We start from the raw sequence: 15,756 nt of genomic DNA on the forward strand, positions 1-15,756 counted from the left end.
AGCTTGTCTAGGGAGCTCTTTATTTTTCCTTCAATTTTAAATGATAGCTTTGCTGGGTAGAGTAATCTTGGTTGTAGGTCCTTCTTTTTCATCACTTTGAATAGCTCATGCCAATCCCTCTGGCCTGCAAAGTTTCTGTTGAGAAATCAGCTGACAGTCCTATGGGATCTCCCTTGTAGGTAACTAACTGCTGTTCTCTCAGTGCTTTTAGGATTCTCTGTTTGTCTTTGACCTTTGGAATTTTAATTATGATGTGTCTTGGTGTGGGTTTCTCTGGGCTCATCTTGTTTGGGACTCTGTGTTTCCTGGACATGTAAGTCTATTTCTTTCAAAAGGTTAGGGAAGTTTTCAGTCATTATTTTTTCAAATAGGTTCCAATCCTTTGCGCTCTCTCTCTTCTCCCTCTGGTACCCCTATGATGTGAATGTTGGTATGCTTGATGTTGTCCCAGAGGCCCCTTAAACTATCCTACTTTGTTCTTGTTGTTTGATTATTTTTTCTTTTGGCTGTTCTGATTGGATACTCTCCACTTCCTTGCCTTCCAAATTGCTGATTCAGTCCTCTGCTTCTTCTATCCTGCTATTGATTCCCTCTAATGTATTCTTCAGTTTCAGTTATTGTATTCTTTATTTCTGACAGGTTCTTTTTTATATTTTCTACCTCCATTTTTATGTTTCCTTCCCTGTTGAAGTTCTCACTGAGTTTATTCTTCCCCTAAGTTCATTGCAACATTATGACCAGTGTTTTGAACTCTTATCTCTAGCAGATTGCTTGCCATGACTATAGCAGATGAGCTGTTGTATGTGGGCTGACCCCATGGAATGGGATTCACTATTGCAGGGCTCTGGTGCCTGCTGAGTTCACCCTTTTGGTGTGTTGTTTGTGGAGCTAATCAGGTGGTATTCTGGTGTGGTCTGAAGCTGGTCACCAGGTGTGTTGGTTCTGGGCCTTTTGGGAGGTCTCCAGTGCATGCCCAGGGCAGCTGCTGCCTGTACCCAGTCCAGAGCCACCTGGTAGGACCTACAAAATGATCTGTGGTTGGTAGTTGCCTGTGCTGGGCTTGGAGATGCCTCAGCTGTGAACCAAGGCCAGCTGCCATTAGTGACGGGTTGGGGGCTGCTTAGCAAGATGCACAGGGCATGCTGAAAGGTTTGTGTACCTTTCAGAGATTTTAGGGAAAACCACAGTGTGGGCTGAAGCCTGAAAGAGGTTAGGGCCTGTGCACAAGTTGGATGGGATGGGTTCTCAGGGAATCAACAGGGTTGGATGAGTTTGATGGAAACACAGATTTGGTACCTGCATATCCTGGAGACTCTGTGGGAGGGGAGGGCTCAGCAAAGGTACACATTGGCAGAGAGTGCTTCCCCTCCAGTCCTCGCCTTAAAGCCAGACAGTTCAGTCCCTCCCTGCATGTCCCTGGTGCCTTTGGGGCTGCTGCCCAGTGCTGGAGCTCAGATCAAATGAATTCCTCAGGAAGTAAGGCCATAGGAGGGCCCTTTAAGAGGATGCCTGGGACCCCAGCAGCCCTCCATCTCCCCTGGATGGAATTCCTGCTGGTTTTACAGCCAGATGTGGGGACTTCTCTTCCCAGCACTGGTGGTCCAGGCTGGGGAGCCCGGTGTGGAGCTGGGACTGCTCACTCCTCAGGGGGGACATCCGCAGCCAAGATATCCTGATTCTTTTTTTGGTGGTGGTGGTGGGGGGTTATAAAAGCCCTTTTATAAAGCCATTTTTAAACAAAACAAAGTTTACAAAAGAAAAAAAGATACAGAAAAAGAATAACTTGCTTCATGTCCCCAAAAGAAAAAGAAAAAAAGTAAAGGGGGCAATGCCAACATGCTCAACAATAAAGGGTTCTTTTTCTTATTTTTTTTTCTTTTTCTTATTTTTTAATACAAAATACAAGCAAAGGATTGACATACTTAAAACAGAGCTCAGGAGCAGACACGCAGTCCTGGAAACCCTTCCATAAAGAAAGCAGGAGTTTGTTTTCTCTTTGTCTATGCAGGTACATACAGAGACTGGGATATGTAAAAATTAAGTATCACCAAAGACCATCACACGTCTACCAATGTATGTTGCATCTATAATTCACTAACAAAACAAGATATCCTGATTCTTCACTGACACTCCTGGGTGTGGAACCAGTCCATCTTATCTCCACCCCTCCTCCCAGTGTCCGTGGGGCTTCTTTTGTATATCCTTAGTTATAAGAGTTTTCTGTTCAGCTCCTCTTCAGGTGGTTCTCAAGGGTGGTTATTCTATAATTTAGTTGTAATTTTGATGTCGTCGTGGGAGTAGGTGAGCACAGCATACATATTCCTCCATCTTCCTTGCACATCTTACAGACAGCAAAGATGACAAGCTCCCCTCCTCTGTGACTAGTTTCTCTTGCTGCTGTGCACTGGGCTATCTCTGCTTTTTAAAAACTCCTCGCCAAGCATATGTTTATTAATTTAATTTAATTTTTAAAAGAAATTACCTGTATTTTTTTTAAAAAAATTTTATTGCTTTCAGAGAGGAAGGGAGAGGGAGAAAGAGATAGAAACATCAGTGATGAGAATCATTGATTGACTGCCTCCCCCATGGCCCACACTAGGGATCGAGCCCGCAACCCGGGCATATGCCCTGACTGGGAACTAAACCATGACCTCCTGGTTCATAGGTCGACGTTCAACCACTGAGCCACACTGGCTGGGCATGTTTATTAATTTTAGAGAGAGAGGTGTTTGATGAGCCCTGGCTGCAAATTCAGCTTGAGAGGGGGAGAAAGGGGTAAGAGGAGAAAGAAACATTGATGTGAGAAAGAGAGATTGATGGGTTGCCTCCCGTACACGTCCCAACCAGGGATCGAATCCTCAACCTAGGTATGTGCCCTGGCCTGATAACGAATCTGCAACCTTTTGATGTACGGAACAGTGCTCCAACCAACCAAGCTATCTGGCCAGGGTTCTGCTTTCTTACAGTAAAATTCCAACTAATAAATATAGAAAGAATTGTGGAGATAATCACCATTTGGCAAACACCACAGTACTAACTGTCAGAAAGTGTCATTGACAGATGCTGCCCTTGGAGCTGGCGGAGAGCAGCTGGCACTGCCCCTGGGTGGAGAGCACTTCCTCTGCATGAAAGAATTTGCACAAGTACTGCCCAGCTGTCTGCCACCTGGGCTCCTGGGCAATTATCTCGGCAGCAGGGCAGAGAAGGGGAGTCGTGAAGGAAAATCTCAGGGTGTGAGATTGGCTGGTGCTGCTACTGGGCCGGTCAGGATTGGGGTGGATCTGTGGAGGGCAGGATGATTGACTGGAGAGCAGTGGGGTGACCTGGGCCTATCAGGCCAGGCTCAGCCCTTCCTGGAACTCCCTAATACTAACCCTGAAACCTTGACTGACTTCCCCTGACTGGAACCTGCCCAGTTATAGGAAAAAGGCCCAGCCCTTGCTGGGAAGATGCCTCAGTGAGTTCCAGGGAAACAGGTTGCAAAGGCTCTGAGCTCCCACCAACAACCTGCCCTGTACACCGAGGAGTAGGTGTTTGATGAGCCCTGTCTGTGAATTCAGCTCGACAGGAAACAGATGGGTTGAAATTTCAAAAGAGGATGAGACAAGTTGAACAGAAAAATAAATAATGATGTTCATGGAATAAAATGGATACCCATGAGTTCATACTGATAGAAATGAATGAATAAATAAATAAATAGGGAGAAAGGTCAACCTTTTCTTAGAGTAAAATTACAATTAATAAATGTAGAAAGAATGAAGGAAATAGAGAATCACCATTTGGCAAATGCTGCAGTACTAATTGTCAGAAAGCGTCATTGACAGATGTTAAAGTTAGTGGGCGAAAGTATGTTTAAGAAGCAGGATATTTGTGTAGTTTCCAATTACCTCCCCACAAGATGCCTAGTAATTACAAATGAATAAATAGTAATTTCACTGTGGAAAATCCTGGCAGCCTGCCCTGACCGGTTTGGCTCAGTGGATAGAGCGTCGGCCTGTGGACTGAAGGGTCCCGGGTTCGATTCCAGTGAAGGGCATGTACCTTGGTTGCGGGCACATCCCCAGTAGGGAGTGTGCAGGAGGCAGCTAATCGATGTTTCTCTCTCATCGATGTTTCTAACTCTCTATCCCTCTCCCTTCCTCTCTGTAAAAAATCAATAAAATATATTTTTAAAAAAGAAAAAAGGAAAGAAAATCCTGGCAGGCACCACGTTACCAAGTGACCAAAGTTGGCATTGTCACTCCTGAGACACTGAAATCGTGTACCTCCATATGACCCACTGAGAAGGACACAACATCACTTCCGTGGTGGGCCTGCCTGAGTGCATGTCCTCAATCTAATTATGAAGAGGCATCAAACCAAAACTCAGGGTCACTCTACAGCTCTCTTCAAAACTGTCCGGGTTATGAAAGACGACGCAAGACTGAGGAACTGTCTTGGAATGGAGAGATTAAGTAGATGCAGCCACCAAATGCAATGTGAGATTCTGCTTTAGATCCTGGATCAGAGAAAGGACATAAGTAGGACAGTTAAATATTTTAAGCTGCAGTTAAATATTTTACCCTTTGTTCTTCCCTGCATGATCTACAATAATAATTTGTTTTGTGTTGATATTTACTGCTATGTTGCTAACAATCACCTGAAAGAGAAGTTGGGGTGCTTCACTGGCCTGGACAAAGTTTAGCTAAATCAGAAAGCAGGTCTAATTAAGCAAGTTTATCTATATATATAAAAGCCTAAGCGACCATCACAACCAAACAGATGACCGAACAGACTGCGTGGGGCAACTAGGCCGGCAGGGGGCTTAGTGAGGGGTGACCAAACGACTGAGCAGCAGGCTGCATGGGGCAACCAGGCTCACAGGAGGGGCAGTTGAGGGTGACCAGGCTGGTGGTGGTGGGGTGCAATTGGGGGTGACCAGGCCAGCAGCGGGGGCAGTTAGGGGCGATCAGGCAGGCAGGCAGGTAGGTGAGCAGTTAGGAGCCAGTGGTCCCAGATTGTGAGAGGGATGTCCGACTGCAGGATCGGGCCTAAACCGGCAGTCGGACATCCCCCGAGGTTCGGATTGGAGAGGATGCAGGCTGGGCTGAAGGGACCCCCTCTGTGCACGAATTTTGTGCACTGGGCCTCTAGTATATATATAAAGCCCTCACTGGCCCCAATTGCAGGGGTGTGTTTCAATCTGTCATTGTCGATCCATGAATTTGGTTGACACTTCTATTATAGAGAAAGGGCGAAAAGTGATATTAAAATATTTCTTCTAATTAATTTCCTTTCAATGTGCATGAATTCATGTACTGGGTCATTAGTTTTGAAATAAAAAAGTTATAAAGGGGAGTAAGGGTATGAGGAAAAGAGCCCAGGTTCTAGAACTTGGCTGTTCCCCAGGATGGAACCAGGACTCTGTGGCTTTTGTTGGGCAGCTCCCTGGACCTTATTCTCCCTATTGGTATCTGGCGTTTGGACTAGAGACTTAGAGCCTCCCCCCTTGGAAGGTCCCTCCTTGCCATCCCAGGCATGGCCTCCACTCTATGTGGCCTGTGGGTTCCAGAGAAAAGCAAATGTCTAGGTGCTTGTGCACCTCTCTGGGAACAGGAACTTTCATCATGCCTGTCTGAGGAAGGCACAGAAAGGGAGACAAGAAGGAAAAACGCAGGGTGTGAGGTTGGCTGGTGTGCAGCGGGGCCGGTCGGGATTGGGGTGGATCTGTGAAGGGCAAAATGACTGACTGGAGAACAGTGGGGCACCCTGGGCCTCCCTGGCCAGGCTCATCCCTTCCTAGAGTTCCCTGCTCTTGGAACACCCTAATCCTAACCCTAACCCTAACCCTAACCCTGGAGCCTTGACTGACTCCCCCTGACTGAAACCTGCCACTCAAACTCAAACTCTGGTGTGGAATCTCATGAGCAAGATGGACCAGAGTGTCAGCTTCCCTAAAGACAAAGATGCCAGCAAGGGAGAGACAGGGGAAGGTGCTGTCATATTTGAATCTTCCTCCCATAGGATACAGGACACCCAGCCATGGTTTTTATTCAGGAACCACTTATCGAGCTGCTAGTTCTATCCAGGACTTTGAAGGACAGATAGGATCTGGGCAGGAAGTGACTCTGCAGAAAGGCCGAGCCCAGTGGATTAAACAGCAATCCCAGAGGGGGAAGGGATGCCAGCTATGACAGTTCTACACCATATCCAGTCGGTGTCCATGGTTTCTCAAGCACAGTGATGCTTGCTACGTGGCTGAGGGAAGAGCTACACCTTGTAGGGCACCGTGGCCTGGGAGGAAGGATAGTTTGGGAGGAAGGCCTGACCGGACCCTCTGCATCCGTTCTTTTGTGACAGTGCAACACAGACAGCCCCCTGTGGTGGCAGGAGGCACTCCCAGGAATACAGACTCTGTGTGTGTGTGTGTGTGTGTGTGTGTGTGTGTGTGTGTGTGTGTGTGTTGTGTACATACACACACGGGAGGAGGGTAAGGACAAACACATGAGGTCACACTGGTCAGGCCCCTCACAGCACCAGGGCCTCTAGGATCAGACATCCTGTTCCACACCATCTAGTGGCCAGCTGCACAGATGCAGCTGAGACCAAAGCCCTTCTGAAAATCATACAGGGAGAAAGCACCACTCACTCGCAGCCTCTTGGTCCCCCAAACCCACAGCTAGTAGGCACTGGGATGAGCCTTGAGTTGAGCAGATAGACCACTTGGGGTCTGTATAACCCAGAGATCCCTCTTTCACAGGCCATGGTTCCTCCATCCCTTGTCCCCAGTTTGGAAACTGATGGGGATCTTTCAAAGAGGTGTGGTTGGAGTCACATTTTTCCCCAAAATAATTAGACTGTTTTTGCGGGGGTGGTGGTGGCAGGGGTGGATACTCCTTCCTGGGGGAGGGTGGGGGCCGGTCATCTGAGCTTGACTTGTTTTGGATGAGAACAGTTTGTGGCTGTGTGGTGAGGTGGGGCTCAGGGTGTGTGAAGGAGGATGTATAAAGGATGTTGCCCAGAGAGGGGAAGAGCTTGGGAAGAGGAACACTCCCTCTACACTTCCCTGAGGAAGGACCAGGCGCTGCTGCTCTCCTCCTGAGCACGGGGTGTACATCCCCAGGCAGGTGGGTCTGGCTCTGGTATGCTATGGCCACTTTCGGCGTGGGGTGGGCCCTGCCCAGGGATTACAGAGAGAGACTGGATCCAGTGGCCTGGAGCTTTGGGGGGGAATGTGTGGGGAGAGGGAGGTGCTGATGGGTCACTGTGGAGCTTTCTCTTGAGGGCAACTGTTGGGGCAATAGCCCCCACAGCTGGGCAGTGTAGTCTGCTGGCCCCTTCCTTGGTTGACACCGGCTCTGAGAATCTGCTTTGTGGATTCTGAAAATCCCTGATAGTTGGCTAGGGGACTTCAGGCACTTCCCTCCCTCTCTGGGCCTCAGTTTCCCCAGCTGTACAATGATGGGGGCAGATGAGGTGGTCTCAAAGGGTCCCTCCCTCCCTCCCTCCCTCCCAGGGCAGAGGTTCCCCAGCTCTGTGTTCTTTTACACACGTCCACGCTCTCTCCTTGTGCTCCCCATCCTCTCATGGCCATCCCCTCCAAGTTCTCAGCCCCTCCTTCTGCCCCAAACAGTCCCAGGACTCCCCCTGATCCATCCCATACAGAGCCAAGTGTCATTTTAGGGCCTGGAAGGGAACCAATAGTTATGGGCCATGCCCTCATTTAATAATTATAAAAATTCCACCAAAGGAGGCATTTTATAGGTGAGAAAACTAAGGCTCAGAGAGGCTAAGTCATTTTCCCAGGGTTACTCAGCCATTAAGAAGTGGACCAACCTGTCCTTCCATGCTGTCCCATGCTGAGTGTACCACCTCCCAGGGGGTGTTGGTTGTGTTTCATTTTGAACCAGCACAATGCTGAAATATACATCCAAGGAGCTCTAGTGGTAGAATTTCAGGCAATAGTGATGGCAAAAAAAAAAAAAAAAAGAAAGAAAAGAAAAGAAAGAAAAAGAAAAGAAAAGAAAAAAAGAAAGAAAAGCAAGAACAGTTGGGGAAAGATAACAAAATGTTTCTTCTACTACAGCAGCTCCCTGAACAGTCGGGCTCTAAAACTGCTTAGGTTTCATTATCTGAAATAAGCTTTGGGAAGGAGGGGTTGCCTGTGATTTATCAATGTCACAAACATTTCCTGGTAGGAACCAGGAAAACAGGGAGTGATGTGGGGTCCCAGGGAGCATGGGGAACAGGCGGGGCTCAGATCTCCCAGGGAGCAGGAGGGGCCATGTCAATCAGGAGGAGTTGGGGCGGGGCCACCCTGCTGGAGAGCGGACAAGGCCACTCTCTTCCAGCTGGACTCTGTGATTCCACAAATCTGGGGAGGTTTGCTGCAGCAGAACACTGATGAGATATACCAAAACGTTCCCAAGGTTATTTCGGAATGGGGAGGAAAGGGAGTGTAAGATTATGGGGCATATTTTTTCTTGTATTTGCATATTTTATATGGAGCCTATATTACTATTGTAATCAGGAAAGATACACGGTAAAAAGGAAAGAGAGAAAGAGAGTGTGGGGTCAGTGGTCCAGGACTCAGTCAGTGGTCGGGGTTAGAGGGTTAGAGTCAGCTCTGCTAGCTTTCGGTGTACCGCCCCCCCCTCCCCGCCCCCCTTTCTTGTGAAACCAGGGAGCTGACACCGCGCAGCCTCTTCACAAAGGAGCCAGGAAGACTTTCGAGGATTGGAATATAAGAGCCTCAGGAAGTACTGAGTCCCAGGTAAATGCCAGGACTGGGTACTGCTGTTTTCAATGTGTTTTTTATATCGTATTGAATCCAAATGCAGCAATTCCCATGGTGGACCATGCCCAGGGCAGCCAGCCTCCTGTGAGTCTGAGAGAGCTCAGCTCCCAGGGTGTGGTCAGGACTCCGACTCTGGAGCTGATGGCAGGGACTTGATAGCTAGTCTTGACGTCCACTTGCTGTGTGTCTTGGGCAAATTACTCCCCCTCTCTGAGCCTCATTTCTTCATTTGCAAAATTGGAATAATAATAACAATGCTTGTCCCATAAGGTTGTTGGGAGCAGTAAGTGCATTAATACATAGAGAGCCTGGCTGAGGGGACCACAGCTGGCCTGCTGTCTTCTCTGCGAGGTAATGTAACTTTAGTGTTTAAGAGCATGGACTCTGGCTTTCAGTTCCTGGCTCTACTACTCACTTGCTCTGTGACATTGGGCCAGTTCCCTACCCTCTCTGTGCCTGTGTCCTCAGCTGTAAAACAGAGCTAATAATAGTACTTAACTTCCATACAGTAAATGAGAGGCTAGGTGAGTTAATATCCAGCATCCCACACAGGATTCCTTGGTGTTAGCTGTTACAATAATTGTATCAAACTTAATCCTCATGAAACCCCGGCTGTGTTTATTTTATGGGTGAGAAAACAGGCTCCTGGAAGTCAAGGGCTCCAGGGTGGAAGCCTGACTTTGTCTCAGGGCCGGCAGGGCTAACAGAGTGGGGCGGGGGAGGGGGAGGAGAAGTGTGGGAGACCCAGCTCCACCCCGAGGCGGCCATTCGTAAGCTCTCTTCCTGAGAGTCATTCCCGGGCTCTGGACTTCTTTCCTCATATCTTCCTCCTGTGGCTTCCACGTCCTTTTCCTGTTTTTCTATTCCCACACCATCAGCCTGAGCGATAGCACCCGGGTCTCCCATCACTTCTCCATCTCTAGTCCCCATCCTTCATCCCTATTTTTGAATGAGCATCCCAGACTCTGGGCCTGGTTTCATATCCCAGCTCTGCTACTTACTAGCTGTGTGGCCTTGGGGAAGTTCCTTAGCCTCCCTGTAACTCAGTTTCCTCCCATGTAAAGTAGAGGTGATAATAGTACCTGCCTCAAAGTGTTTTTGCAAGGATAAAATGAATTGGTGCGTGTGGTCAAGTTTTGAGAACACAGCCTAGCCCCTAGGAAGTGCCGTGAATGTGGTGGGTATTACTGTTGTGTTGTTGTTGTTGTTGTTGCTATGGCCACAGTAGCGTTTAATAGCTGCTGTTTTCCCAATCCCAGAAGGAGATCCCAGTTCCCCCAAAGGCAGGTTTTCTGCCACGTGCCCCAACACCAGAGCGCTTTCCGCAGCCAGAACCTGTGGTCAGGGTGTGAGTTTACTTCTCAACTCCTGATTCAACTTGGTTAGCCGCAGCTGGGCTGGGCATGCAGGGTGGCAACGCCAGGGTTATAGGCAGGGGGGTGCCCATTCCAAGCTTAGCCAGGCGGTGTCTAGTTGGAACTCCATTCTACCCCAGTCCTTCTGAAGCAGCGAGGGGAGCCTCAGGGGTATTGGGGTGGCCACAGGGCACATTCCGTGACACTGGTCCGGGAGGCTGCTGAACATGACTCAAGTGGAAATAGTGGGGCTCTGGGCGGGTCACGCGGCATTGTCACTGGCTCCGCAGAGGCCAGGCTGCGGGGGCAGAGTTGGCTCAGGCCGAGAGAACAGCTTTCAGAAGGTGTTTGGCTCAGCTGTGTCCAGGGCGTCAGTGTGGGAGGCAGAGAGCCAGGTAAGGGAAAATGAGGCAAGAGAAGGGTGGGAGACAGGTGACGGTGCTGATTAATGCCAGCCCCCTGGGCAAATGCCCATCTGTCACAGGAGGTGAGGGGATCCTGAGGCTGACAGGTGACCTGTGAGTGCTGGGCAGAGGGAGGGGGTGGGGAGGGGAGGAGGCTGGGGCAGGGGTTGCACCCGGTCAGTGGCCCCCACAGGCTTCTGGGAAGGGAGGATTTAGGTTACATTTGAAAGGATTAGAGTTTTAAATTGTAAGGAAGCCAGCAAAAATGACTGTCCACTAGAAGTGATCTCCAATGTTTTCCTTGGTTTTTATTTTGAAAGCTGGCATGGCCTCTTGGGGTCACGTTCGATGCTGTTTATTTGTTCACTGGTCTCATGCACTGTGGCCAGCATGCTCAGCGTGGGTGTTTGTGACCAAGAGGGGACCTACACGTGACCCTGTCCTCAAGCGCTCTTGACACAGGCGGTGGGCAGCTGTGGCACAGATGTGGAAGGTGGAAGAGGGAAGGGGGTGGGAGACACAGGCAGGGAGACAAAGAGACAGTCAGGGTTTGCTCAAGCTCCACGGGGTCCTGAGAAGGGTTGTGCCAGTAAAGGTTTAACGATCAGCTCTCTTATGGTGGTGGGGTAGGGGGCACACACAGGAGAAGGGGGGCTCCAATTTGTAGCACTTGCCATGGTGTAGACATTCCCACCAGGACCAATTTCCAGCTACCAACTTCACTGAGTGCAGATTGGTTAACTCCGTGACTCTCTGTGGAATGCCTCCTGGACGCCACAGAGCTGGCTCCGGATCACAACTGACTTTGAATCTTCTCTGCCACTCGTTGCTGAGGCCAGAAGTCCCACAGCCAGAGGCTCATCCTTCAAATCCAGGTTTGGTCCGTGTGGAAAGGGGAGCTGGGGAGAAAGAGTCACCAGATCTACTTGTGTTCATTCTTGGCTCCATCATCTACGGAGGCAAAGCCGTGGACAACTGGGCTTCACCTCTCCAAGCCTCAAGTTTCCTCCTCTGGAAAATGGGGGTCATAATAGTACTGCTTCCCAGAACTATGGTGAGGATTATCTGAGGAACTGCACGTGAGGGTGCAGCCCATAGAAGGAGCTCAGCTAGCATGGCTGCCTTCCTGTCCAGATGGATGGAGACCATCCTCCCCCTCATCGCCTCACCTGAGACTCCTCTGAGAGGCCTTGAGGTCCTCAGGAGGAGACCTGCTCTCCAGCCAGACATTCTTTTTTTTTTTTTTAATTTCTTTATTGATTAAGGTATCACATATTTGTCCTCATCCCCCCATCCCCATCCCACACCCCTCCCCACACATGCCCCCACCCCCCTGTTGTCCTTAACCACTGGTTAGGCTCATATGCTTGCACACAAGTCCTTTGGTTGATCTCTCCCCTTTACCCCCACCCTCTCCTACCCTCCCTCTGAGGCCTGACAGTCTGATCCATGCCTCCTTGTTTCTGGGTCTGTTCTTGTTCATCCGTCTATGTTGTTCATTATTTCCCCTAGATGAGTGAGATCATGTGCTATTAGAAATACACTTATAAGAACCAAAAATGAGACAAGCAATAATGGTTATGGTGACAGGAAATGAATCAGTCTGTAGTGAGTTTCTTTCTGGGCCAACAGTCCTTTTGAGACCCAATTTCAATGTCCAACAGTTCCTTATGTGTACATGTCAGCACTGACATTACAGTTCTGGATGGTGGACAAATGGTGGTAATGCAGGTCCGACTCTCTCTGGTTTGGTCCTGGGCAACCTGCAGTGATGCACAGCTGCTAACTGCTAGTATGGGAAGGCCATGTCAGCGTCTTCCATCTCTGGACTGCTTCTCTTCTGTCTTCATGGCTGGAGTAGTCCTGTCGATTCCTCTCTGTTGCTGGAATCCACATGGTCTCAGAGTTGTTTTCTGAAAATATACAAACATATTCTCGACCAAAAGTTAATAAAGGAATATTTTCTATAAATTTGATTTGGGATCCTATTTCATTTTTTGCCCAAATGATTTTCCTCTGGCTTGTTTTGACACCTTGTGTGTTTTTCATGGGTGTCTTGCTTTTAGCCTTACAATTAATTTTCTAAAGTATTAATTTTCTAGATGTATCCAGCCAGACATTCTTGCTAAGTCAAAGCTGGAGCCAGCCCAGGCAGCAGCCTCAGGAAGTCACCAAGAGGATGATGTCATTGCCCTAGAGATAAGCTATGGTTTGCCTCTGTGCCCTTGGCTTCACTGCAGGGGGAGCTCGGCTGACCTTATCCTTGCTATCCTCTTTTTAAAAGTCCCCCCCCCGCCCCCCAGCCTGTATAGAGTTCTCTGGATTCCCCTAAAGTTCCACTACAGAGCTTCATTCGGGATTGCCTTCCTACCCGCTGATTCATACGAGGATGTGAATAACTGACGCCCCCCCCATTCATTCCTCTTAAGGTGTCGCTGGATAAACTGAATGAAATCAGGCAATAAGGAAACGTGAAAGCCAAAAGAGAAGAACCAGAACGGGGCTAGAGGGACAGTTAGGGGTGAGGTAACAGAGACCCCAAGAGCAGCTAGGAGCATGGGGTTCATGGCTCAGTCCAGCCACTGACTGCTCATTGTATGCTTTGCACAAGTCGCTCCACTCCTTTGAGCCTCAGTTTCCCCACCTATAACTTGAAGAAGGTGGACAGGGTTCACTCTTACTCCCTCAGTCTGAGCGTCTGAGGGCACAAAAGGTCACAGGAAGTATATCACCTACTGCCACTGCATCAAAACCCACAAAATCAGTGGCTTGAAACAACACAAAATTATCATTTTCATGTTCTGGAAGTCAGAAGTCTAAAATGGGTCAACAAAGAGAAAGAAAAAAGAAAATGGGTCAACAGGGCTGCATTCCTCGGAGGCCCCGGGGACAATGTGTGCGCTGCCTCTTCCAGCTTCCAGAGAATACCTGCCTTCATTCTAACCGAATCCCTCTCACCACTGTTTCCCTTGTCACCTCTTCTCTGACTCAGCGCTCCTGCTTCCTGATGAGGACCCTGTGATTACCTTGGATAACCTAGGATCCTCTCTGCATCTCAAGATCCTTAACTTAATCACCTCTGGGAAATCCCTTTTGATATAGAAAGTAACATAGTTACAGGTTGCAGGGGTCAGGAGGTGGATATCTTTGGGAGGCCGTTACCTGCTCACCATAGGGAGGCTGTGTTTTGCAAGGAGGCTCAATGAAGCCTTGGGGACATCAATGGTGGAGTCTGCAGAGGCCAGACCAGCCAATAAGGGCAATGTTCTGGGCAACCAAGCCCTCCTGAGCCCAGATCCCACCTCTCAGGTGGCTCCTTTCAGTAAGCTGGACAGGTCAGGTGATTGGGACCAGAACGATGGGACGAGGGACAAGGCACTGTCCCCAGGATTCAGATGCAGCTAGTGCCTTCCTCCGAGGTGGTGAAAAGGTTGCTTTGCTTGTGGAGTGAGTGCCTTACAGGACTGCCACAGTGGGTATGAAGGTGCCTGGCCATTTCCCATGTGTACCTGGGGTGGGTGGTTGCTGCTGTTGATGAAAGTGGTGGGAGGGGCTGGCGGGTGGCCTCAGAGATCCAGAGGACCTGGAAAGACTCCCAGAGTGAACGATGAGGAGGCCGAGAGAAAAGGGAACAGAGTGTTCCAGGTGGTATGGGCCAGCCTAGGGCCTGCTCATCCTGACATCTGGCTTTGATCAAAGCAATCGTCAGACTTGGCTGTTTGTTAAAGCAAAAGTCAAGGACCCTGAGAAACCATGTCAGGACCAAGTTCAGTGATGACAGAGCAGAACTGCTGGTGTTTAGTTAGTGGCAACTCCTGACTAATGAATTCCAATCAGGCCCCAGTGCAGAAGAGCACCTCCTCCTCCCAACCCCACGGCGCACAAACTCCCAGCGCCATCCACGTGCTGGGGGTGTGCTTGCTGCTGCCCAGGGAAGGGAGGGGCTCGGGGACTGGAGACCCCAGAGGCACAGGAGCTGAATGGAGGACCAGGAAAGGAAGGCATAGGGCCACGTTCCTGAGGCCGGTCAGGAGCAGAGCCCTGGATAAAGCCGCCCACTCTTGAGCTCCAGGCGTGGCGACAGGGTGTGTGTGTGATTTTCTCGGCATCTGGCCCAGACGCCATGTAAATAGAATCCCAAGGGTGGGACAAGGAGTAGGAGGACGCCAGGGTTGCCCTGGGAGAGGTTCTGCCTCAGCAGCATTGGATATTTCCATCAGCTATGAAATCACAGCGCCAAGGAAACTAGAAGGGTCCGCTGAGGACCTGAGTCAATATCTGTTTCAAGATTCTACCTGGAAAAGTAAAATAGACAAAACTTATATTAGAAAGGACTGGGGAAAATGTTTACAATCCTATCCAATAAAAGAATAATATGCAAATTGACCATCACTCCAACACACAATATGTCTGCCCCCATGTGGTCAAAGATCCTGCCCCATGTGGACACAAGATGGCCACCACAAGATGGCCAGCAGGGGAGGGCAGTTGGGAGGCACCCGGCCTGCAAGGGAGGGCAGTTGGGAGGGACCAGGCCTGCAAGGGAGGGCAGTTGGAGGTGATCAACCCTGCAGGAGAGGGCAGTTAGGGGTGACCAGGCTGGCAGAGGAGGGAAGTTGGGGGCAAACAGGCTGGCAGGGGAGCAGTTAAGCATCAACCAGGCTGGCAGTGGAGTGATTAGGGGTGATCAGGCTGGCAGGCAGAAGCGGTTAGGGGCAATCAGGAAGGCAGGCAGGCAAGCAGTTGGGAGCCAGCAGTCCTGGATTGTGAGAGGGATGTCCGACTGCCCGTTTAGGCCCGATCCTAGTGGGATCGGGCCTAAACGGGCAGTCGGACATCCCTCCAGGAGTCCCAGATTGGAGAGGGTACAGGCTGGGCTGAGGGACAACCCCCCGCCATGCACGAATTTCGTGCACCGGGCTTCTAGTCTATAATAATAAAAGCGTAATATGCAAATTGACCCAACAGCCGAACACTGAAACGACCATCAGGACCACACTATGACACCCACTGGCGCCAGGCCAGCCAAGGCGGGTGTGATGCGATTGGTCGGGGGCCCGGCCATCGCCTCATGATAGCCCTGCACAGGGAGGTCCAGGCCACTGGCCAGTGGGGCGATTAATTGGGGGGGGCTCCACGATTGCCTCAAAGAGGGAGGCCCAGACCCCTGCGGCAGGTGGGCGGGGCCTCCCTCTGTGGGGAGATCCATTACAGAGCCCCG

General features: G+C 49.9%; 1 protein-coding gene across 4 annotated transcripts in view; it reads left to right on the forward strand.

Moving 5' to 3' along the window:
• Positions 1-6,978: 6,978 nt before the first annotated feature.
• Positions 6,979-15,756, forward strand: part of LOC307113216 (atypical chemokine receptor 2-like) — a 34,762-nt gene continuing 25,984 nt past the window's right edge. For 2 of the 4 annotated variants that reach the window (XM_079794656.1, XM_079794657.1), the window contains exon 1: positions 6,989-7,106. The gene's annotated coding sequence lies outside the window, so the exon portion shown is untranslated. Of the gene's footprint in view, positions 7,107-8,662; positions 8,753-15,756 lie in introns of all 4 variants that reach the window. The other 2 variants (XM_079794654.1, XM_079794653.1) reach the window with 2 other exon arrangements.

This window comes from Cnephaeus nilssonii (genome assembly GCF_951640355.1).
Source record: "Cnephaeus nilssonii genome assembly, chromosome: 17".
NCBI lineage: Eukaryota > Metazoa > Chordata > Mammalia > Chiroptera > Vespertilionidae > Cnephaeus > Cnephaeus nilssonii.